This window comes from Hemicordylus capensis, chromosome 3 (genome assembly GCF_027244095.1).
Source record: "Hemicordylus capensis ecotype Gifberg chromosome 3, rHemCap1.1.pri, whole genome shotgun sequence".
Lineage (NCBI taxonomy): Eukaryota > Metazoa > Chordata > Lepidosauria > Squamata > Cordylidae > Hemicordylus > Hemicordylus capensis.
The window spans coordinates 82,106,144-82,132,173 of NC_069659.1; positions in this window are offsets into that span (position 1 = coordinate 82,106,144).

Here is a 26,030-nt window from a genome sequence, read left to right on the forward strand (position 1 = left end):
AGTGTGGGACAGGGGAAGCAGAATAGCATATTGATGTCTAAAGGAAACGGCCTTATTATGAAGGTCCTTCTGTGCTGGTGTGTGTTGTCTTGCTCTTTCTTCTAAGGGTCTGCTCAGTGCAATCCTTGGCTTCTTTCTGACCACCAGCTACTTCTGACCTTCTGTTCCTTCATTGCCCCAAGAAGCTTTACAGCTCACAGAGTGCTGGCAGGGTTTTTCTCTAGTTTGCAGGAGCTACACCAAGTTTGCACAGCTTGAAGGGCAGGGGGTGATGATTCCTGCAGATGCCTTGACATTTTTGGTTGGCTAAGAAGAGCAACAATCATTCTTAGGGCTGTGATTCTGCGCTGAACTGGAGTGTAATTGCCTGACATGATGTAGAATAGGTGACGAATTGTTAGTTCCCTCACTGGAAGGGTGGAGAGCCAATCCCCTTTGTTGTTTCTCCTTTATTTGATTCAGTTGTTTAAATAAAGTTGTGACTACTTTTTCTCCAACTTAAGCTTTTCTCCCAATTGGTATGGGTGCAAGTTTCCAAGTCTTCTTTACAGGAGAGAGAACAAAATATATTAGCTTGAAAAAATGGGCCTTAGCCCAATTTTCATGGCAATCCAGTTCAATTGATTTACTTGTTATATGTTCATTCACTACAGTAATACATCAATGGAGCATTTCAGAATGATGTTTACTTATTCTGCTAATAGCTTCATAAAAGCCCCAGCACAACTTGTCTCTTCACTGTTGTAATTTGTGATTGTTTAGCAAAGCACCAAGAGGAAGCTGCCCTCTCAGAATGCAGAGCCTATTGTTGCAGTTAGTCAAGAACAAGCAAGGAGATTGTAGTGCAGTATAAAGTAAATCAGATTTATTAGGTTAAGTACATTTGAGATAGGAAAGACCTATCGTAACTATGAGCTACATAGTGAATAGAAGGAGCGAGAGATAGATGCTCCCATCTGCTCTCCAAGAAGAAAGGAAGTAGAACTGACTTGCTACAGGAAATACCCGAGGAGTCAAGGCAGGTGTCATAGAGTAGAGGCAAAGCAGGGACAGGTAAGGGGACCCTCACTAACTTCCTCTACTCCCAATGCCCCTAGTGGTCATTAGGATAGTTGGTGTGAAAGGACGATGCACTGGAACTCCATCTCCAGCATTCACATCAAATGTGTTTGTCTTCAGCTTCTTCTCAAGCACAAAGTAAGAGATGCTCAGGCAATGTCAATAGCACTGATTTCCTTAATTCCCTTTGTGGATTCTGCATTTTTCCCCTCTAAAGACAGATTTGAAAACACAATGGCTTCATACGGTAGTAATTTAAACTATGGGATGAAGGATTCCCCTTTCTTTGCAGAGAATTTGGCTGCTGTACAAAAAGTGGTGACTCAAATGCTTTGCAGCATTCCTACACTGAATGAATTGTTTGGGCTGATTTAGATCAGGGGTAGACAACCTTGTGTTTCTTTTTAGATTGTGAGCCCTTTTGAGTCGGGGAACCATCTCATTTATTCTTCTATATCAACCACTTTGAACACTTTTTTTTGTTGAAAAGTGGTATATCCATATTAGGAACATAGCAAGGTGCCATATACCGAGTCAAACCATTGGTCCATCTAGCTCAGTATTGTCTACACAGACTGGCAGTGGTATCTCCAAGGTTGCAGGCAGGAGTCTCTCTCAGCCCTATCTTGGAGATGTCAGGGAGGGAACTTGGAACCTAGATGCTCTTCCCAGAGCAGCTCCATCCCTTAAGGGGAATATCTTACTGTGCTCACACATGTATCTCCCATTCATATGCAAACAGGGTGGGCCTTGCTTAGCTAAGGGGACAAGTCATGCTTGCTACCACAAGACCAGTTCTCTTCCTATCAACAACAACAGAAACAACAACAAATAGCCTGGGTTGCTTGTACAATTGTCTATATAGTCTCTTCTGAGGACTGAGGCTTAGTGAATGAAAATAAAATAGCGTACAGAGTCAAAAATATGGGCACGTGTTTCTTCTGAAATGTTTGGTAATGAGCAATTATTGTAAGTCAGAGACCTTCACCCCACACCGACTGTACCTATTTAACAAATATGCTACCTTGGTAGGACAGGGCTAGCCCAAGTAGGGTTGGTCGTGTGAAGTGCCAAAATTAATCCCAATCCCACTCCTCCTCCTCCAATTAGCTCTGAATTTAAACCCAAGCTGAAAGTTAGGTAGGAGGAGGAGTGCGAGGAGTGGTAGGAGGAGGACTCCTCCCTCTCTCCCTGATGGTGTGGGCCATTGTGCTACTGGCAGCTGCTCCCAGGCTGCCAGAAGCCATCTTGATCAGATACCCTGGGGGAAGGAATGGCCAGGCTGCAGGAAGCTTTCCCAGTGCAGCACACTGCTTGTGCAGTACATTGTAGGATACCTGGCCGCCCATCTTCTTCCGTCCCATATTGCCACTTGTCTCCTCGCTGCACCGCTCATGTGGCCATGTGGGCAGCAGAGCCTTAATTGGGCTATGAGGACCATGAAGAAGGCAGGTAGGCTCCTACCTTCCCCCCAGCCCACCCTCTTGTGGTCGTGTTAACAATCTTGCTATCTATTATCCCATTGTGTACCTATGTTACTACAAATGTGTATGGAATTTAATTTGAAGATGTTTATCCCAATGTTTGACTGAATGAGCCTCATGCAGATTACAATAAATTGTAATAATGCAATAATAATTTAGAACATATGCACACATGCACAGGCTGGCAGTTCTTAGTCTCTTGATTGATGGCAGAGTGTGCTTCTCTTCCAGTCTGCAGTTCCTGGTCAACTGGCAGCTGGAACAGCAGAGCAGAGTTATTTTCATCAGGGAGGAGGAAAGCAAGCTCCCCAAAGTTGCTTCTGGGTTATGTTTAGGGCCACACTCATCTTCCCTCTGCAAGGATATTTATTCTGGGAGAGAGGGATACACATACTCCAAGAGGACTTTGGCTGTTGGCAGAGGCAACAGTGTGCTTCCCTACTATGCAATCCACAGGCAGAATTTGTACCTATTGCTGGAATTTCTGTCATCCCTAGTTATCATTAATGGTCCAATACAGTTAGGTTTACCTGACTATCAAAGATTAAAAACTGACTGGAATAAAAATGCTGACTGCAAAGGCAAGCAATGATGGATCTCTACCAGGAAAGTCTACCACAATTTCTGTGGACCAGCTCAGAGGATACAACTAACCAGTCCCTTGTGATGAAGGACATGGATGCACATACCCCTCTGTGTGCAAGTCCTGCTGTCTTGCAGTTGCATAATCACATGGCAATATGCGCCATCCAAGCTTCAACTCACACACATTCTGAATACTACTAGGAGAGGAGAGCTGGTCTTGTGGTAGCAAGCATGACTTGCCCCCATAGCTAAGCAGGGTCTGCCCTGGTTGCATCTGAATGGAAGACGTGATGTGTGAGCACTGCAAGATATTCCCCTCAGGGGATGAAGCCGCTCTGGGAAGAGCAGAAGGTTTCAAGTTCCCTCCCTGGCTTCTCCAAGATAGGGCTGAGAGAGATTCCTGCCTGCAACCTTGGAGAAGCTGCTGCCAGTCTGTGAAGACAATACTGAGCTAGATGGACCAGTGTTCTGACTCAGTATATGGCAGCTTCCTATGTTCCTATGTAAATCATGGACATATTTAAATCATTTGAAATATTAAAAGTATTTAAATCATGAGAGTTCAGACTGTCAGTTCCCACCCGGCACACACACACATACCATTTTGGGGCTCCAGGGAAACACACTGGGAGAGGGAGCAGAATAACCCTCACTGGTCACATCCCTCATGGTGTGGTAAGTGAAGCTGGAAAACAGCATTGTCTGAACCAGCCCATTAAGTCCTACAGTTCTGTATGATCAATAATTACATTTTTTTGCAACAATAAACATTTTTACTATTAAAAATGCTATGGTTACTAAATGAAAGTGTGCTGTCTGAGCTGTAAGAACATGTGCCTCAAAATAGTTCATACTGGTGTTCTCTGCAAGCCAAATACAACCAGAAACAGCAATAGCTGCCTTCATGCATGCAACTATTTTTCCTGATGCCACCTTCCATCTGCTGACCCTGTGTGTCCCTGAGGGATCTATTTGCAGGAGCATTGGGGACAGCAGAGGGACACATTCTAAAACAAGGACACCATTTGTCTGGATGATGCTTTATGTAACAACTTCATTGTTCAATACGTATAAAAGAAATGGAATTTTAATGGTGTACATGTCCACAGAATGATTGTAGCTAACATTCAGAAGCCAGTTTAAGCACACACAAATCTCACAAAAAGTGTTCTCTGAAAGCTGTTTACATGCTCAAACTAACTTTCTCTTCTAGCCCACAGTTTGACATTCAGAATGCATTTGACCGATAAGCAGTCCAACTTCTTATTACATCATTTGGCGAATGCAAGACCCTTGGCTGGGAATAACTCTTTGAGGAGTGGGGTCAAAAACAAGTTCTATGGGCACTTATTTTCTTCAGAACTGAAGGCTCTCTCTATATTCATGGTCTCATTCCAAAGCTGAGCAGCAGCTTTCTTCTGTCTTGGCAAATCACTGCATCTGATAAGGAAAAATGGTCCCATACGCCATGGTCATTGCTAGTAGCAGAATTATATTTACACACATATTGGGATGTTTATCTGCCATGATGCCTCATGCTTTTCAAAACAAAATTAAAATGTGAACTGGCTGTTCATGGAGCAGGGATGTGAAAATATACATACTTTCTGAATTCTAAATCTGACTTGACAGCTTCCCTTTCAGTGCAACTCGGATGTATAGCCCCCATTATTTCTGAAACTGGGAGATGAGCTCAAGCTGAATGGCAGCATGAAATGAACAGAAAGGCCACAGATGGCTTGCTAGCAACGCGCTTAAACCTTGTTGACTTGGGATAGCCTTATTTTTGGAAAGCTCAATAATGGTTTAATCTATGATTTATTTGGAAAGCTCAAATCAGGGGTATAGCAAGTTTGGAAGTGGCCCTGGGGCAAGATTTAAGGGTGGGCAGCCTGCCCACCTCCCTCCTTTCTTGCTGTTGTTGCCTGCCTGGCCAGTGGCTGGCTGCCCAACTGGCAGTCTTCATTGCCACCGACCAAGCTGCCTTTGCTGCAGCTGTACCTACCCAGCAGCATGGCCTGATGACATCACCAAGGTGGCATAGGGTGGAGCTGTCTGTTCTCACTGGAACTGAGGCAGCTCTGGGATTGTGGTCAGCAGAGTACCCAGTGCAGGAGGTCTGGGGGAGTAGGCTGGTGACCCCCAGACAGTGGCAGGGCAGCAGAACCGCCCTGTACCTTTACCCCCTGTCGCAATTGCCCTTACTCCCCTGGCTAGAATGGCTGTGGAAGAGTTATGTGGAGCAAATCACAGTTTATGAGAAGCTAAAGGTAATCATAGCATTTGTAACACCAAACGCTGTAGTAGCAGATGGAAGGGGATGACAGAATAAGCAATTATATCAAGCAGTCTGTCTGTGGGCACTTAGAAAAGAATATATAGATCACCAGGAGCCTGCATGGAATTGTCAAGTACCAGTCGTGTCAGACTAATCTCATCTCATTTTTCTCCAGATCATAGGAAAGTGGACATCATGTATCTTGATTTCAGCAAGACTTTTGTCAAAGTCTAACACAATTACTTGCTGACAAGATGGTAAAATGTGGGTTAGATAGCTGTCACATCTGGTTGAACAAATGTACCCAAGTGAGTACTCATTAAAGTTCCACATCATTCTGAAAGGAGGTATTGAATGGAATGTCCCATGGTTATTTTCTGGGTCCTGTACTGCTCAACATTATCATAAATGGTCTGAGAAGAAAGCAGAGGGGATACTTATCAAATCTACAGATGACACAAAGGTGGGTGGGTGGAATAGCTAACACCACTGAAGACAGAACCACGGTTCAATCTGCTCTAGACAGCTTGAATACAGGGCCAAAACCAACAAGATGAAATTCAGTTGAGTTTTGTTTTGTTTTTGTTTTTTTTTGTAAATAAAAAATCCTGCATTCATGTGAGAAAAGCTAGAGGAGGCCAACCAAGGCCCATGAGCAACATCAGGAGGAGCTGAAATATACTTAGTCTGGAAAAAAGAAGACTAAAGGGAGATATGATAAACATCTTCAAATATCTGAAGGGCTGTCACATAGAGGACAGATTGGACTTGTTCTTTCTTGTTCCTGAGGACAGGACTAGGACCAATGGGTTTAAATTGAAAGTAGATTTATTTATTTATTTATCTATATTAATTTATTTAACACATTTGTCTACCACCCAAAACTTCATCTCTGGGTGGTTTGCAACAAAACAAATTAAAACAATATTTAAAATGTTAAAACATTAAAATAATTTAAAATGTAACACAGTGTTAAACTATTAAAAACCGTAAGTATAATTAAAAGCCTGGGTGAACAAATTGTGTCTTAATTGCCTTTTAAAAAGCTGTCAGAGAGGGGGAAGCTCTTATTTTGGCAGGGAGCACATTCCAAAGCCTCGGGGCAGCAACGGAGAAGGTCTGTCCCTGAGTAGCCACCAGCGGAGAGCCACTATAGACCTTAACTTGGTCTTTGGATCAATGGTGAACAATGGTGCTCCGTGGATAGTCCAGGCTTTAATACCGTCATCATGGATGGGTCACTATTTGGTGAAGATTGGACTGAGGATGGACCCAATACACCTCTGCAGGAGTGGGGGACCAGTTAGGATCGTCCACGCTCAGAGGCTTATGGATCCTCATGGATTCCTGATGGTTCTGGGGGAGTTTCCTGCTGAGAGAGTGGAGAATCCTGTTGATGCCCTGGCCTCCATCTGGTATGTGGAGATGGGTTGGGTTATTGACATGGTCACGCCTAGGCTTCCTCTCCTAATCCTCCAAGCCCAAGTGACTCCCTGGTATACAGGCAAGTTGCAGACAATGAGGCAGGCTGGTAGACAGCTTGAGCATCTTTGGCAGAAAACTCAGAACGTATGTGACTGAACACAGGCTAGAGCCCATATTAGAGCCTTCTCTATGGTGGTGATGGTGGCAACGAAGTCCTGCTTTTATGCCACCATCATGTCTGCTCAATGTTGTCCAGCGGAGCTTTTTCGAGTGCTTTGGGGCCTCCTATGTGAGGATCCCAGAAATCATCAAACAGAACCTTCAGCAGCCTGCTGTGACCAATTTGTGTTACATTCTTCAGTTAAAACCGCTCACATCCAATATGACTTGGATGCTAAGATTTTTGTGGTACCTGAACTGGATGTTGCCAATGCACTATCTGTTCTTGTTATATTGGATGGTTTTCAGACTGTGTTGCTGAGGAGGTAGACAAGCTGCTTGGAGGGTTGAGGCCACGTGCATCCTCAACCCTTGCCCTTCATGGTTGGTGAAGGCTTATAGGGAGAGACTTTGTCCATGGGTGGCGGGGGTGATGAATGCCTCTCTAAAGAAGGGGGTGCCTCCTCAGCTGTAGGAGGCAGTCATTAGGCCCCTCCTAAAAAAAGCCCTCATGGAACCCAGATGACCTGAATAACTTTTGACTAGTTTCTAACCTCTCTTTCTTCGGCAAAGTGCTGGAGAGCATGGTGGCATCTCAGCTCTTTGCTGCCCTGGATTAATCTGATTACTTAGATCCTTTCCAGTCTGGCTTCTGACCTGGATATGGAATGGAAACTGCGTTGGTTGCTCTGGTGGATGACCTATGCCAGGAGATAGACAAAGGGAGTGTGATTCTGTTGATTCTCATGGATTTCTTAGCAGCTTTCGATACCATTGACCATGGTATCCTTCTGGGACGTCTCTCCGGGTTGGGACTTGGTAGAGCTGTGTGTCATCAGCATATTGATGGAACCGCAGCCCACACCTATGGATTACCTCCCCCAGAGGTTTCATGTAGGTGTTAAATAGCATAGAGGACAGAATAGATCGCTGTGGCAGCCCATAAGCCAAAGGCCAAGGGGTGGAACAGGCATCCCCCAATACCACCTTCTGAGTAAGACTCTCAAGGTAGGAGTGGAGTCACCATATAACTGTGCCCCCACTCCTCCCTTGAGGATCTATTCTGGTGCTTTAGAGACAGAGGTGGGAGTGGGGAAAGAAATATGTGGGATGGGAATATGTTAGGTTGCATGTTGAAATGTTTCTGCTAATGCATATTTGCATAAATATACCTGTTTTATATTTTTACATTCTTGTGGGTTCTGTTGCTGTTTTTGCCTTCAAAAATGCACATGCTAAAAATATTGCATGTTTCATGGTGTGTGTGTGTGTGTGTGTGTGTGTGTGTGTGTGTGTTTGTGTGTGTGTGTGTGTGTGTGTAAAGGTATGCTGCTTAACTTGGGGTGGGCGGCAGTGGCTCCAAAAGCCTTTAGGTCCAGACTCTAACATTACCTAGGTACACCTCTGACAAGGAGACCTCAAATGTCCCTTCCAACTTTAATATTCTATTAATGTAATAACACATAATATCCTGCAAGGACCACTAGATTGGCAAGTGAGAATTGTGAGCACTGTGCATGCCCTGCAGCTCTCAGCTCATGAAAACTGGACTGGGGGATCTTGAGTCTTTGGTTATTCACCAGGGACTTTTACACACAGCAGGTTTTACCACGAGTTTATGGGGAAGCTTTAATGCGAACTCGAAGTTGTCCCAAAAAACTGCCCCAAATAATTGATCTTTTTAACCCTGGGTATAAATTGGGCTACACTCTTAATGTGTAGTGAAAAACCCAAATTGTGTGTGAACTGCTCCCCAATAATTTGCAGGGACCTTGGAGTAAATCTAGCCAATATATTAATACGCCCCCTCCATTCTGGTGGAAGTGCACGTTAAAGGGTTTCAAAAGCCCTTTGAGAAAAGCTCCAAGGCTGCTTGAGGTGCTGAAGTTAGCTGAATTGAGCTTCTGATAAGCTCTGTTCTGTGGTTGCTGCTTCTCTTGTTGCTATTATCACAGAAGTGCCAACCAAGAGAAGAATATGAGGATGCCAAATTGTGGGGCATGCCTTGACTCAAATGCTGCATATTAGTCCATCTTTTGAATGCTTCTTATAACATTAATTTTAGTTACAACAAACTATAGAATGAGAGATCTGTCCAGTTTTTGTGGGGTTTGATGTGCAAGTAGGAGAAGAGTCTATGCCAGAATACAACAACAACAACAGAGAGTCTTGTGGCACTTTAAAGACTAACAAATTTATTGGAGAAAGGCTTTAATGGGGTGCAGTCCACTTCATCAAATGCATGAACTATAATTGTCAGTAGATAGGCATATATGATGGTACAGACGGGGGGAACTGAGAAAAAGAGATGCTCAAGATGACATAAGGATAAGCACAGATCAGGATAAGCACAGAAGTATTCAAATAATTTTCTGTGTGTATTTTATCCTGCATCCAGAATAAGGTGAGTTTACTCTTGCAGAAAATATTTGAAAGAGAATTATGGAAATAGGGACATGTTTCTGCTCATTTCACACACAAAAAAAATTCTGATTAGATGACACAATAGTATAGCTGCACATTCTACATGGAAGAAAATGTGTCATAGAGCAGAAATGAAGGTACCTATGGGACCCTCTAAAGGTATCTCTCTTTCAGTCTACATAGCCATTAATCTGAATTCCAGTCGAGATTTTCATATTTCACATCAGCAATGTTTCCATTTCTCATAATAAGAAACAGATGATTAGAAAGGGATAGAGAAGAATAATGCATTCTTTATTTTCCCATACTATTTAATATTGTTCTATAATATGTCAGCTAGAGAACCAGTACACTAGGAAGAAGAAAGAGTAAGTTGTGACTACTTTTTCACTAGAGGAGAAACTTGTAATATGTGACAGAATATAAGCTGACATGATACTAGGTGAGGAAATGTTCATGCAGTGTGTGAAATGACAATGAATTGCAGTTCAAATTGTAGGAAATGCAGGAAGCTGGAGAATGAAGATGCAAACGGAAAGAATTCAGAAGAAAATTTTGAAAGTACAGGGCAAGGCATAAAACTTCCCTCAGAATATCCCACCCCTGAGCTGTTGTTATCATTAATATTTGTATTTATATCCCACCTTACTTCAAGAAACTTTAGATTGTTTATATGGTTCTTTCTCCATTTTATCCTCACAGCAGCCCTGTGAGGTAGGTTAAGATGAGAGATATTATTATTGTTGTTGTTGTTTACATGGTCAGACAGGTGTTATTGACTGGTTTGTTTTATCCAGACATCGAGTCCTTCCCAAGGACCTGGGATGGCTGAATTTTATTGTCAACGTTGTTGCTGTTATAGATATTGTCACAGAATATAGGCTGTTCCCAGTAAAGTTGCTTTTTGTAATTGGCTGATGGTGATTTCTGTGGCCCCTATGGTGTTGAGGTGCTCTTCAAGTTGTTTTGGAATTGCACCTAGGGCGCCAATTACCACTGGGATTATTTTGGTGCCACAGCCTTTCAATTTCAATTTGTAGATCTTTGTATTTTGTGATTTTTTCTATTTCTTTTTCCTCTATTCTGCTATCCCCTGGTATTGCTATGTCGATTATTTTGACTTGTTTTTCTTTCTTCTCCACTACAGTTATATCTGGTGTATTGCGTGGCAGATGTTTGTCTGTTTGTAGTCGGAAGTCCCATAATATTTTTGCATCTTCATTTTCTACAACTTTTTCAATTTTATGGTCTCACCAATATTTGGCTACAGGTAGCTTGTATTTTTTGCAGATGTTCCAGTATATCATCAATGCTACCTTGTCATGCCTTTGTTTGTAGTCGGTCTGTGCAATCTTTTTACAACAGCTGATTAGGTGGTCCACAGTTTCATCTGCTTCTTTACAAAGGTGGCACTTGCTGTTTGTTGTTGACTTTTCTACTTTTGCTCTTATTGCATTTGTTCTTAGTGCCTGTTCTTGTGCAGCCAGTATTAAACCCTCTGTTTCTTTCTTTAAGTTGCCATTCTTAAGCCACTGCCAGGTCTTGGTGTTGTTTGATTTTCCAGTTATATTGTGCAAATATTGACCATGCTGTGCCTCATTTTTCCATTTTTCTGCTCGGTTCTTGACTTGTTCTTTCTTGTAGGCCTGCTTTGTTTCATTGGTGTTGAATAGTTTCTCATTAATGACCATTTTAAGTGCATCTTCTTCACTTTCCTTTATATATTCTTCAAGGCCTCTTTTCTCTTCCTCTACTGTTTGATGGACTGGTAGCATTCCTCTTCCACCTGAGCTGTGAGGGAGGTAGAGTCTATCTACATCACTGCGGGGTGGGGGTGGGGAGCATGATTGATGGCCATTATTTTCCTAGTCTAACAATCTAGCATCTCTAGCTCTGCCTGTGTCCAGTCTATTATTCCTGCACTGTATCTTATAACAGGTATAGCCCAGGTGTTTCTGGCTTTTATGGTGTTCACGCCATTGAATTTGGACTTGAGGATTTTTCTAACTCTCCTGATGAATTCACTTCCAATTTTTCTTTTAACTTCAGTGTGTGCAATGTTATCAGCCTGGAGAATGCCCAAGTATTTGTAATGTTCTTTCTCTTCCAGGTTCTTGATCCTGCTTCCATTGGGAAGTTCTATTCCTTCTGTTTTTGTTATTTTTCTTCTGTTCATTATTAATGCAGCACACTTGTCTAGTCCAAACTCCATTGCTGTATCGCTACTGAATATACAGACAGTGTTTAGCAGTGATTCAATTTCTGACTGGGACTTTTCATACAACTTCAGATTGTCCATGTACAGCAGATGGTTTATTTTACTTGATGTTTTAGATGTTTGGTATCCGAGGTTTGTTTTGTTTAGTATTTGTGGAAGTGGAGTCATGGCAATTACATACAACAGAGAGGATAGTGAGTCCCCTTGGAAAATTGCTTTTTTTATAAATTTCTGAATGTTTTTGCTGACACCCGTTGTTTCTAAACTTTTTAGTATCCATGTGAGAGGCAATGAGTCGAAGGCCTACTTGTAGTCAATCCATGCAACACTTTCAACAGCAGCTGGTCTTTTGTGCCTCTGGTGTTCAGGCAATTTCCTTTCTGTTCAACTGAAAGCTGTTTGTTAGTTAATAAGTTTTGTATCACTTCATCTGCTATTATTCTGCCCCTGCTAACTGGGCAAAGAGGCACCTTTTACCAGGGTGATTCTCTTTATTTAGCAGGGGGAGTGTAACTGGCCCTATACACCCCCAGCACAGTACCTCCAGTGACTGTTGCTGGTGTCTATCTTGTTTTTAGAATGTGAGCCCTTTGGGGACAGGGAGCCATCTTATTTATTTATTATTTTTATTTATTTATTTTATTTATTTTTGCATTTTTATACCGCCTTTCATTAAAAAATAACCCCAAGGCGGTTTACAAAAGTTAAAAACATACAATAAAAACACAATAAAAACATCATGCTAAAAGTATAAAAACATATAAAAACAGGCATAAAACAATACAACAGTTAAAAACACCCACAGCAGCAGTAAAAATGATTATGTAAAAGCCTGGGTAAAAAGCCAAGTCTTTACAAGCTTTTTAAAAGCCATGATGGAGTCTGAGGAACGAATGGCCACTGGGAGAGCATTCCAGAGTCTGGGGGCAGCAACAGAGAAGGCTCTGTCCCGGGTGCATGACAGCCAGGCCTCTCTCATTGTCGGCACCCGGAGCAGGGCCCCCTCAGATGTCCTTGTCAAGCGGGCAGCAACCCTTGGGAGCAGGCGGCCCCTCAAATACCCCGGGCCCAAACCGTTAAGGGCTTTAAAGGTCAAAACCAGCACCTTGAATTGGACCCAGAAACGAACCGGTAGCCAGTGCAGATCTTTCAAAATGGGGGTGATATGTTCCCAACTGGCAGCTCCGGATAAAACCCTCGCTGCCGCGTTTTGCACTAGCTGCAGTTTCCAGATATTCTTCAAGGGCAGCCCCACGTAGAGCGCGTTACAGTAATCCAGCTGCGACGTGACTAAGGCGTGGGTAACCGTGGCCAGATCTGCCTTCTCGAGAAAGGGATGCAGCTGGCGCACCAGCCGAAGCCGTGCAAAGGCACCCCTGGCCACCGCCTCCACCTGAGCTTCCAAAAGCAGAGCCAGGTCCAGTAGTACCCACAAGCTGCATACTTGCTCCTTCAAGGGGAGTGCAACCCCATCCAGAACCGGTAAAATCTCCTCATCCCGATTGGCTCTCCAATCAACCAACAGTACCTCCGTCTTATCCGGATTCAATTTCAGTTTGTTAGCCCACATCCAACCCATCACGGCCTCCAGCCCCCGATTCAGGACATCCACCGCCTCCCTAGGATCAGATGACAAAGAGAGATAGAGCTGAGTGTCATCCGCATATTGCTGACAACTCAGTCCAAATCCCCGGATGACCTCTCCCAGTGGATTCATGTAGATGTTAAACAGCATGGGGGACAAGACCGAACCCTGCGGGTCCCCACAGGCCAACGGCCACGGGGCCAAGCAGTAGTCCCCCAGCACCACCTTCTGGACCCTCCCCTCCAGAAAGGACCGGAACCACTGCAACGCAGTGCCTCCGATTCCCATACTCGAGAGGCGGCCCAGAAGGATACCATGGCCGATGGTATCGAACTCCGCCGAGAGGTCCAGCAGAACCAACAGGGATGCACTCCCTCTGTCTAGTTCCCAGCGTAGGTCATAAACTAGAGTGACCAAGGCAGTCTCAGTCCCGTACCCGGGGCGGAAGCCAGATTGAAAAGGGTCCAGATAATCCTATCATCCAAGACCCTCTGCAGCTGGGACGCCACCACACGCTCCATCACCTTGCCCAAAAAGGGGAGGTTAGACACAGGTCTATAGTTGTCCAGGTTGGAGGGATCAAGGGAGGGCTTTTTTAATAGAGGTCTTACCACCGCCTCCTTGAGGCACGATGGCATCCTGCCCTCCCTTAATGAAGCATTAACGATCACCTCCAACCATCTGCCTTTCCCCTCCCTGGCAGCTTTTATTAGCCAAGAAGGGCAAGGGTCAAGAGCGCACGAAGTCGTCCGCACACTGCCCAGGATCTTGTCCACATCCTCAGGCCGCACCAACTGAAAAGAATCCAACACGACGGGACCAGATGGTACCAAAGGCACGTCTGCTGGAACTGCCAAAACTCTGGAGTCCAGGTCAGCACGGATGCAAGCGACTTTATCTGCAAAGCGACAGGCAAACCGATCACAAAGAGCTGTAGATGACTCCTCCCCCATTGTCTGGGGGGGATGTGTGGAGCAAGGTTTTCACCACACGAAACAGCTCTGTTTGCCTGCACTGAGCAGACGCAATGGAGGCGGAGAAAAAACATTTCTTCGCCGCCCCCACCGCCACGGCATAGTCCCTAAAATGGGCTCTAGCCCGTGTTCGATCGGATTTGTGACGACTCTTCCTCCAGCGTCGTTCTAGCCGTCGTCCGAGTTGCTTCATCGCCCTAAGCTCTGAGGAAAACCAAGGAGCAGAACGGGCTCCACCAAGCCAGAGAGGGCGTTTGGGGGCAACCGTGTCAACAGCCCGGGCCATCTCTCCATTCCAGAGATCAACCAAGGCCTCGACAGGGTCACCAGCTCTGGACACTGGAAACTCCCCGAGGGCCGTCTGAAATCCAAGCGGATCCATAAGCCTCCGGGGGCGGACCATCATAATCAGCCCACCACCCCTGCAGAGGGCAAACGGAGCAGTCAAACTAAACCCCACCAGGTGATGATCTGTCCATGACAAGGGAGTGGTCTCAAATTCCCCCACCTCCAGATCATTTATTTCCCGGTCGGCAAAAACCAGATCCAGAGTGTGTCCCGCCACGTGGGTAGGGCCCGATACCAACTGAGACAGGCCCATGGTTGCCATGGAGGCCATGAAATCCTGAGCCGCACCCACTAGGGGGGCCTTGGCGTGGACATTGAAATCCCCCCAAACAATAAGCCTGGGGGAACCCAAAGCCACCTCCGAGACCACCCCCACCAGCTCAGGTAGGGAGACTGAAGTGCAGCGGGGTGGTCGGTACACCAACAGAATCCCTAGCCTATCTCGGAGGCCCACCCTCAAGGACAAACACTCAAAATTCTGAGATTGCCTGACCGGGCACCTGGAAATGGGGAGGGTCTCTCGAAAGATGACTGCAACGCCTCCTCCCCGGCCCTCGAGGCGGGGCTGCTGCACGATCTGGAAACCTGGAGGACAAAGCGGAGAGAGACCAACCCCGCCCAGCGCATCCAACCAGGTCTCCGTCACGCATACCAGGTCAGCACGCTCATCCACAATCAAATCATGGATGAGAGATGTTTTTGCGTTAACTGACCTGGCATTCAGCAGCAGCACCCTAATCCTCGAAGGAGTGCTCACAGAGCTCCCTAGGGTCAGAGGGTTGGGAGAAAGGCCAGAAAAAGGAACAGGCCTCAATTGCCTGGACCGTTTTCCCCTGTAACGGCCTGCCCAACTCCCACCGCCATACCTCCCTCTGCCCGCTACCCGTGATATTGCTGCCCCCACTCCAGACCCACTTTTTTGCTCTCCCAGACACATCCCCCAGACTAATCCACCACAGCTACTTGGCTTAATTTAAAAAACAAACAAACAAACAAACAAACAAACAAAAAACCCAGAACCAGGCTTCCGTAATCTCCTGCTGACTTCTTAATTGTGGGAAGAGAAATCTTCAGGGCAGAAGGATCTTCTGGGCCTCAGGCAGCTCGCCCCATGGCAGAGAGCCACAAGGATGAGAGCCCTTGTGCTCTCGCCCTTCGGCTCACGCCAAGAGGCTCACGCCCCTGGCTCAGCCTGAGTTTTATAGCAGCAGAGGCTGATAGTAGATAGTACACACCTGGAGAAAGGTGGAGCAGAAGCAAGAGCACAGTCACTGCCCTGCCCAAGATGCCCAAGATGTTCCCTCTTCCCTATTTCTTTGTGTAAACTACCCTGAGCCATTTTTGGAAGGGTGGTATAGAAATTGTATTAATAATAATAATAATAATAATAATTATTATTATTATTATTATAATTATTATTATTCCAGTTAATAATTTGAACATGGTTGGCAGGCAGGTTATTGGCCTATAATTACTTGGAACTGCACCTTTTGCTGGGTCTTTCATGAGGAGATGAGTTTTCCCAATTGTTAGACATTGTTCAATATCACCTCCTTGCAAAATGTGATTGAACTGTTTTGATAGTTGTTTATGAAGGCTTGCTAGGTGTTTAAGCCAAAAGCCATGCAGTTCATCGTCGCCTGGCGCAGTCCAATTTTTAATTTTCTTTGCTCTTTCACTTATTAATTCTGGTGTTGTTATTAGATCTTGCATTTATTGGTTACATTTTTCAACCTCTTTCACCCAGCTTGCTTTTTTATTATAATCTATTGGATTGTCCCATAGTTTTCCCCAGAATTGCACTGTTTCTTCTTTATTTGGTGTTTCGATGTTTCTTGCAGTTTCTCCTTCTATGCTTCAGTAGAAATGTCTCTGATTCAACTGGAATTGGAGCTTCTGCCTGTGTTGTGTAATTCTAGCATCGTATCTGCTAATCTTCTTTGACACTGCTGTTATTTGCTGTTTTATTATTTCCAGGACTTTTCTAATTTTCCTTGAATCTAGATGGTATTTTTGGATCAGATACTGTTTGGTGTTTTCATTCCTCAGCTTCTTGTCTTTCATATCTTTCAGTTTACTAGCATCCAATCTAAGCCTGGTGATTTTATTTTCTAATCTAATCTTCCATTTTGGTGATGTTCTTTCTTTCTTTCTTTCTTTCTTTCTTTCTTTCTTTCTTTCTTTCTTTCTTTCTTTCTTTCTTTCTTTCTTCTTCTTCTTCTTCTTCTTCTTCTTCTTCTTCTTCTTCTTCTTCTTCTTCTTCTTCTTCATTCCATTTCTATACCACCCTTCCAAAAATGGCTCAGGGCAGTTTACACAGAGAAATAACAAATAAGATGGATCCCTGTCTCCAAAGGGCTCACAATCTAAAAAGAAATGTAAAATAGATACCAGCAACAGTCACTGGAGGTACTGTGCTGGGGGTGGATAGTGCCAGTTACTCTCCCCCTGCTAAATAAAGAGAATAACCATGTTAAAAGGTGCCTCTTTGCCAAGTTAGCAGATAGCGGCTGAGGCTGCCCAATGTTGTGGCTGTGCAAATATTATGGTCTACTGTGTACATAATGTTGCATACTATTTCAGCCAGTAACTGCTCCAAGGTCACATGGTGAGTTTCATTTCAACCTGTATCTCCCCAGTTCTAGTTCAGCACTCTAACCACAACACTATGCTGACTAATACCACTTTTATATGTGATTGTTTATAGCCGTGATTGTGCTGTATGCACTAGCTATTCCCCCATGATCTAGAAACAAGAATTATTCAGATACTAGCTGACTGGGCACAGAGCATCTGCGCCCCTAGTTCTCCCTGACTTCTCCCTGACTCTTCCGCCCCTTCAGCACCATTTCATTCTCCCCCCACCGCAGTTCTTTTCTACCCACCCCCAATTCTTTCCTCCTTCCAGTCCTTTCTCCCTTCCCACCAGCCTGCCTGCCAGCAGCCGGCTTGCCACCTCCTCCTCCTGCTGGCCGCATCCTCAGTCTGGCACGGCTTTGCCCGCTGGCCAGCCACTCCTTATGCCAATGTGGCTTCACCAGCTGGCCACCCGCCCACTTCCTCATGCCGGCATTGCTTCGCCCACTGGCTGGCCCCCCCACTCCAGTGGGACTTCGGGCCAACCACCTCCTGTCCCTTGCGCTCCTCCCCCACAAGGTCAAACTCCTTCCCACACTCAGTCAGGAACTCTCGTGAGGGTGTCACCACTCTCGTGAGAGTTCCACCACGCATCCCCATGAATCCCCATCCACACATCTATGAGAATTAAGTATTTAGATAGGTACAGGTTCAGGGTGGAATCCTATTCATGCATCATGTTCAATGCTTGTACAATCCGTGTAAAGTGTACAAAGGCCCTGATCTGTAGACAAGTACAATTATCCACATGGTATGCTCAATGCAGGTACAGCAGTACCTGTCTATCTCTACCATGCATTTGAGGGAACTGCACCCAGGTATACTTTGAAAGGGAATGTGGGTACAGTTAATGTCTGAGCAGGACTTGAATTGATGGAAAACCATGACATTGCATCTTATCAATGAGTCCCAAAATAGGTTTTATGGATAAGCCCTATCTATCTTCCCATCTTATTTTAATATTCCTGAACCAATTGTACCAATCTACCCCATTGCAATTTTGTCCAAGGTTTATTACATTCAACCATCATTAAATTGTCCCCAGGCATCCCTATGGCTGAGGCTAGCTTTGTGACACATGGAGGCAGTTAAGGAGAAGCAGCAGGTTTTGATCACTTTTTGAAATGAACTCATCAGGATTTCATGCCAAATTCAATGAGTCACCCCCTGTCAACAAGCAGAATCACTGCACAAAGAAATCAATGCCTGACTAATAAAATTACAGTTGATTCCTGAATACTCTGTTAGCAATAGAAAGGAAAGTGTGATGGCAATTTGTGAACTTTGGTGTGCAGTGCAAGCAAAGTCTCACTCTATTTCTCAAAATAAATATCCCCCAAACTAAGATAGAATCTTGCATGGCATTTTAAGTGAATCGATGCAGTGATGCATATCAGTGGAAATTGCTCATTGTGAGAACAAGACTTTCAGATGACTTTACCAGGATCAAGTGCAGAAGGTAGCCTCATCAACCCAAGCAGTTCCTGATAAAGAAATTTTCCAGTCTCTTTCATTTTGCTAGCAAGAGACTGGAAATTCTGACATTCCTGAAGACAACAAAAACCTAATTTCAGGAATTCAGAAACTGTGCTTACGATAAGAACAATTGATTTTATAAAAATTCTATACTTCTTAGAAAGATTAAATGCAGCTAAATCTTCCTCAACCAAAGAAAACTGTTATTGTGCTGTTGGAGTGTCTCTTATCAGAACAAACACTGTTATTTGAGCAAGTTTTTATTGTTATAGATAAAGTATTTCCCCTTCATTCAGCCCAGGTTGTCTGAACTAATGGATGTTTGACTTTAATACATTATGATAAAAGCTTATTGGCTAGCTTGCTTGCTTTTGAAATAAAATCTCTTAGCTGCTGCAATACAGCTATAGTGATATTGGAATACTCAATATCATGATACATTAATCAGAAATTGAGAGATTGTGTGTATGATGATATATTATTGTATCATATGATATGTTGCTACACTATCTTTCTATCTTAATTCCTTGCCCTGTTATCATAATTCCTTATTCTGTAAATAATTGATATATTAGCCAGCCTTCCCTGCAGATCTTTTTTTTTTTTTTTTTTTGCCAATATAGGTAGGTAGTAGTATGGATTTCTTATTTTTTTAAAAAAACCAAAACAAATCTAAGCAGAAATAAAACTCTCCACTCTTTTTACCCCTTCCCCAACCCCAGTTCATACTGATGTTCTCTCCTAGGTTTCCCAAGAGGTGAAAGGTTTCAGGGATGTCACTGCCCAAGTTTGGTTTCCGTTTTCTCTCTAGCAATGGGAACCAAAATATTTTTGCAATATTTGCTTTATTTACACACGTTCAAGTAGTGCAAATGTGGTGGCAAACAGCAGATAGATAGATAGATAAATCTTTATTGTCATTGTCCTGTGCAGAACAACGAGATTGAAACACATATACAAGACACATATACAAGAGAAGATCTGCTACTTCACATATCTTCCCCAGAGAGGCCCTGCACCAGGGCCAACACTTCCCTGAGCCCCATATGACAGTTACCTCAAGCAGACTGGACTGGAAGCGGTGGCAGCAGGTGTCCCTACAGATCTGGATTCAGTTTGGGCATGCAGAAATGCCTCCTTTCTTGGTTCATATGTGCAGAGATCTCTTGAAACAGCTTCCTCTTGCCAGCTGCCCTCAAGTTCTACTGATTTCATTGACTATTACAATTACATATCAATGAACTGGTGAAAAGGATGGTGGAAGAAAGAGTTAAAGCTGCTGCCAGTGCCCTGACCTCAAGCAGCTATGGGCTTATTCTTGTGTAATGTCATTTGCCCAATTTTGCATTTGTGAAGCTTGCATAACTTGGGCAATGTGCATGCATGTAGTCACTAGGCTGCCATGCCACTGCACAATTTGTCAGCCAGTGAGAAGCCCACACACTTCAGTTCAATGACTGTTCCTCCCCTGCCCTGTGACCGTCCCCAATTCAAGCATGTATGGTGAAGCAGTTGCCGGGGAAGAGCACCAGTCACTTATTCTCTCACTTCTATAATTCCCGCCTCCCCCACTTCCCCCTCTGCACTTCCACAACCCTAATTTTAAAATGGCAGCAATCTTCACACATGTTTGAGACTGTAAGTCTCAGAGGGCAGGGGCATTGAGGTGGCTGTGTTGTTACTCACCTCAATCAGTGTGAAGTTACAAGCCACTGCTGCCTGATGCGGTCTTTCCCATGGAGACACTCAGCACAGGACAACCCTACAGCCATGTCCCCTTTGGCACCTGCAGATTGTTGGAAATTCTCTGTGGTGAGAGAATCCCTTTCTCATTATAGCAGAGTGCACAGAGGGACAACACAGCGGATTTACTTAGGCATGCATGTATGCTGAGAGTAAAGTAACTTGGAGCCAATTCATAGTTTCCAATCAATATATAAGGCATTTATTAAGGAACTCCATTCTAGATAGGAAAGTGAGGAGTTAGGATCTCTAATCTATCTATCTAGCTGGATGCAGATGGATTCTGCATCCTCTCTGCACACATGGTGCAGGGAGAGAGGCTTCCCATGTTGCAAGGTAGGTAGGGAAGAGAGAGAGGAAGGAAGTTAATCCCTGAGATTATCAATCTACATATCCAAAGGGATAGTGTCAGAGCAGTGGAGAAGGGGTGACCAATGTCTTGACCCTCTAGCCCTCTGACTCACTAGTCTGTCCTCCACTGTCTGAGACAAGAGACAGCGCAAAGTCCTTTAACTTCCAACAAGATCCTCCCATTTCTTGCTCTCTTCAAATCAAATCTTCATTGGCTCTCTTTACCTACCCAGCCCGGCCCAAATCAAGCAGGAGGGGTGAGCTGCTGCCTACATCACAAGCCCACCCATCAGAAAAGTACCCCTGAGCCACTTTGGGACTGATGAGAGCTGTGGAGCCCTTTGCAACCATATTCCACTGCCAGAATGAGAGGCAATGGATAGGTGAAATGGTGTTTCCTTTTCCTTCAGTTGGCTCCTGAATTTGAATAGAACTGCCTGCATTTAACAGGAAAGAGGCAGTTATGATTTGAGGTGTGTCTCATTTACATGTCCATGTAGTTTGGCCCGAAGTTTCATTAAAGCATGCACAGAATCATGCTACAGAGCAAAAGCCAGTATGAGGAAGCCCCACCTCAGTTTGGGCACCACCTCGACACTTTATAGGCCTCACTGAATTCATTTGAAGCTTCAAGGAGAGGTCGCATTTCACTTTGGCCAAATATAGAACCAATGGGCTCTCACCCTCTCACAACTTACACCCTCCCCTGATCCCTGCAGGTACTTACCAGGCACAAGTGGGATGCAGGAAGGAATTATCTATATTAACCAAATGTGGAAATGTAGCAGCATCTTCTGTGGCAACATTTTCAAATGTCTTCCAATACTGTTCACACACAACAGGAATCTGGAGGTCCCTTTGCCTTCAGTTCCCAGACCTGAATGTCTGAACTGGAAATTGGAGGTACAAAAAATGGGGATGGGGAAGGACCCACAGTTTCCCTCCCCAAACCATGCTTTGTCACCTTCAGTTCTCTCTCGGTTACCTCTGCTGGGCCTCCAGTTTGCCTCTGCCAGCATTACTCATGAATGCTGGCACGCAGTTTCATCATTCTAAAACCAGAGTTAAGGGAAGAAGCTCCTCCCTTGCTCCGGCTCCTATTGGCTGTGCAAGCTATCAGGAAAGAAGGAAGCCCACACAGCCAGCTCCCCCCCTCTCTGTGGTCTCGATGACTGCAGAGAGGCCCCCTCTCCCTTATGTATGAACACGGTGTGGGGGGGGGGCAAAGAATCACAGGTCCACTGAACCTGTGGTTCCTCGTTACGTGGCGGGGGGGGCTGTATTGATTTGCTTGGCCATGCTGAAGTCATTTGAAGTATGATAGTTTGAGCCATTTATAATAGTTGAAGTCATTTGTGCCTCGAGTGAAAATTCTGGATTGATTTGTTCCATGATCCATTTGTTTGTTTTCCTGGCTGTCCGTGGTATCCTCAAATTCTTCTCCAGCACCAAAGTTCAAAAGCGTCAGTGCTTTTTCTATCTTGCTTCTTCAAAGTCCACCTTTCACATCCATAGAATGTCATGGGGAAAACCATTGCCTGGACGATTCTAATCTTTGTAGGTACAGAAATGTCACGGCATCCAAATATCCTTTTCAAGGCCTTCATCGCAACCCTACCAAGTGCTAGATTTCAGAGGAAATAAAATACTTCCACGAGTCATTTGGAAATGATGCCACAGAAGATGCTGCTGCTTTGTCATACTGCAATAAAAATAATTCTAGAGCCAACATGTCTCCTGGAGACAGTATAAATATCTACAGGTGTTGGGGCAGAGGGGTGAGAAAGGTGGAGGGTCCAAATATGACTAATAGCTTTGGAAGTGAACCAACCTGGTTACTTCAATTTAGACTGAACCACTGGCTTGCTGATTCAGTTTGGAATGAAAACTTAAGTGGCCAAATTGGGTCAAATGTCCTCTGAATCAAATAAGCCTGACTGAAGCTTCACACAGTCCTTCTATGCATGCTGTATGCAACTGCAGTCTAAGTCATTTACATAAAATGAAGGAATTACTTTTCACCAGATCCATTCCAGAATAATAAACCTATTATTCCACAGCAATACAAAGAAAGAGTACTGTAGTACCTTAAACACTAGCATATTTATTGTGGGAAGAGCTTTTCCTGGGGTACATGATCCCCTTTTTGACACAATGTAGATATACACCAATGGAGAACATAGCAAGGAAGAAAAATGAATATGATAATTAAAGTCTCCAGGGTTCAGACCATAATGTGTCTGAATTACAAGCAGATTTGACTTTCTTCTAAGAACTGGCTTAGAAATCTATCTGTTTAAAATATTAAAAGGAAAGTACTCTGTCAGAACTATAGAATATTTAAAAATGTGCATACGCACAAAATTGAAGCCTTATAATGTAAAAGTAATTTAGCAGTGCTAAATTCCAATGTAAAATGTTCTTTAAAATACTTGATTTGTCAAACATAATTCTAATAGGATAGTAATTTTAATAGTGATCAAGAAATCTTGAAATCAAATGTTTCATCAAGCTTTATTAATGTGTGTGTGTGTGTGTGTGTGTGTGTGTGTGTGTGTGTGTGTGTAATAACACAGCACAGATCTTTTCTCTACAACAAATTTCCTAAAATCCATATGGACTTTAGCGAATGCCGATGTTTAGTGCAGCAAAAGTCTGCAGGAGCTTAGATACACACGAAGTTCCCGCTCAGACAAGTCTTAGTCAGACATTAGTTATATGGGTATTGGTATGCAAGTACATGTTTTTGTGTGAATGACTGTACATGCATACAACCCCTCCAATGTAGGGAATATATAGGAAGTGTACAACTGCACTTTATTTATTTAATCATATTCCTATATTGTCTGATATTGACATATCTACATTATAATATACAAGTGATCATAATATACAAGTAACTGCATGCATTCAGATCAGTACATCCACTCTGCCCCTGACTCTACCTGTGTTCAATTTGGAAGTGAACCTGGATACAGGCCTTTCACATGCATATTACAGATACGAAGTGAACTTCTGCACCTGCATTCAACATAATATATGAATGAGTGTACCAGTGTACAGATCTGTACCTGTGTACACTGTACACTCATTGTACAAGTGTTGAATATAACATGTGAATTGGACTAATGTGTGCAAAGCATAAAAGATTAGTAGGACTGCCTCTGATGTAACATATCTAAATGTAAGTGTCATACACATTTGCAATGCGAACAAATCCCACTGAACATACTGCGCAGGGGCTGCCTGAATGTTGGAGGGAAGCTGTCCCAAACATCTTCATTACACATACAAAGCATTCCTGATTTCACTGGCATCAGCAGAAACTAGAAAAAGCACCACCACCCCAAATTTCCTGGATAGAATGACAAGCAACTACTCCATCCCTTTGCCCCTTCCACTCCATGTCTTCACTTAAGGTCTAATATCCATCCACCGTGGGATATATTCCCTTGATTCTTACCTTTCTCTTGTGCAATAATTCACTGGATCTCTTTCTCTCCATAACACACTTCTGGTACTGGTTCTCAGTTCCTGCCCTACAGCTTCTGGTTCTCTCTTTCTTTCCATTACTCCTCTAGCTCTCTTTCCCAGTAACATTCCCTGGTTTTTTCACTCTCCCCTCCCCAAGAGCAGTACTTTACTTTCTCTTATAGGAGTCTTATCAGCTTATTCACTTATCTAGGAGGAGGGAAAGGATGAACTCAGCATTACCATCAAGGTGCAGGTCACTATTCAAGTCCCCTTCCCCTGGTTATTCCAGCCAATCCCTAGCCAAATAGCCTTACACAAGGTTCTTTAAAACAAAACAAAACATTAGAGTATTGTTGGGAATTCTCTGTGGTAGGAGAATCCCCTTTTCATTATAGCAGAGTGCACAGAGGCCCAACACAGCGGAATTTTGTTAGGCATGCATGTATGCTGAGAGTAAAGTAACTTGGAGCCAGTTCATAGTTTCAAATAAATATATAAGGCATTTATTAAAGAACTCATAAGAACATACGAACAGCCCTGCTGGATCAGACCCAAGGCCCATCTAGTCCAGTATCCTGTTTCTCACAGTGGCCCACCAGATGCTGCTGGAAGCCACAGGCAGGAGTTGAGGGTATGGCCCTCTCTCCTGCCATTACTCCCCTGCAACTGATTCTCAGAGCCATCCTGCCTTTTGAGACTGGAGGTGGCCCACAGCCCTCTGACTAGTAGCCATTGATAGACCTCTGCTCCATGAATTTATCCAAACCCCTCTTAAAGCCATCCAGGTTGCTGGCTATCACTACGTCCTGTGGCAGAGAGTTCCACAAGTGGATCACGCACTGTGTGAAAAAGTACTTCCGTTTGTTGGTCCTAGACCTCCTGGCAATCAATTTCATTGAGTGACCCCTGGTTCTAGTGTTGTGTGAGAGGGAAAAGAATTTATCTCTGTCCAAATTCTCCAAACCATGCATGATTTTATAGACCTCTGTCAAGTCTCCCCGCAGTCATCTTTTTTCTAAGCTAAAAAGCCCCAGGTGTTGTAGTCTTGCCTCATAAGAAAGGTGCTCTAGGCCCCAGATCATCTTGGTTGCCCTCTTCTTCACCCTTTCCAGTTCAACAATGTCCTTTTAAAGATGTGGTGACCAGAATTGTATGCCGTACTCCAAGTGTGGTCGCACCATAGTTTTGTATAAGGGCATTATAATGTTAGCCGTTTTATTTTCAATCCCCTTCCTAATGATCCCTAGCATGGAAGTTGCCTTTTTCACAGCTGCCACACATTGAGTTGACATTTTCAACAAGCTGTCCACCACGACCCCAAGATCCCTCTCCTGGTCAGTCACCGACAGCTCGGATCCCATCAGCATATACATGAAGTTGGGGTTTTTCATCCCAATGTGCATCACTTTACACTTGCTAACATTGAACTGCATTTGTCATTTTGTCGCCCACTCCCCTAGTTTGGAGAGATCTTTTTGGAGCTGCTCACAATCCATTTTGGATTTCACTACCCAGAAGAGTTTGGTATCATCTGCAAATTTGGCCACCTCGCTACTTACCCCTGCTTCTAGATCATTTATGAATAAATTAAAAAGCACTGGTCCCAGTACAGATCCCTGGGGGACCCCACTTCTTACTTTCTCCATTGTGAAAACTCTCAATTTATACCTACACTCTCTTTCCTGTCTTTCAGCCAGTTAGCAATCCACACATGTACCTGTCCCCTTATCCCATGACTGCTAAGTTTCTTCAGGAGTCTTTGATGAGGAACTTTGTCAAAAGCGTTTTGGATGTCCAGGTATACTATGTC